Source organism: Arachis duranensis, chromosome 10 (genome assembly GCF_000817695.3).
Source record: "Arachis duranensis cultivar V14167 chromosome 10, aradu.V14167.gnm2.J7QH, whole genome shotgun sequence".
In the NCBI taxonomy this organism is placed as follows: Eukaryota; Viridiplantae; Streptophyta; class Magnoliopsida; order Fabales; family Fabaceae; genus Arachis; species Arachis duranensis.
The window spans coordinates 14,600,550-14,600,812 of NC_029781.3; positions in this window are offsets into that span (position 1 = coordinate 14,600,550).

The following is a 263-nucleotide window of genomic DNA, read 5'->3' on the forward strand; positions in this document are numbered from 1 at the left end:
GTTTCTCTCCAATCCTTCTTATGACTTAAGATCTCTTTCATGAACTTAGCATAAGAAGGTATTTGCTCAAGTGCCTCTGCAAACGGAATCTTTATTTCAAGAGTCCTTAGATAGTCTGCAAAGTGGGCAAATTTCTTATCCTGTTCCGCTTGGCGGAGTTTCTGAGGATAAGGCATCTTGGCTTTATATTCTTCAACCTTAGTTGCTGCAGGTTTATTCCTTACAGAAGTGGTTGGAGAAGCCTTTTTAGAGGGGTTATTATC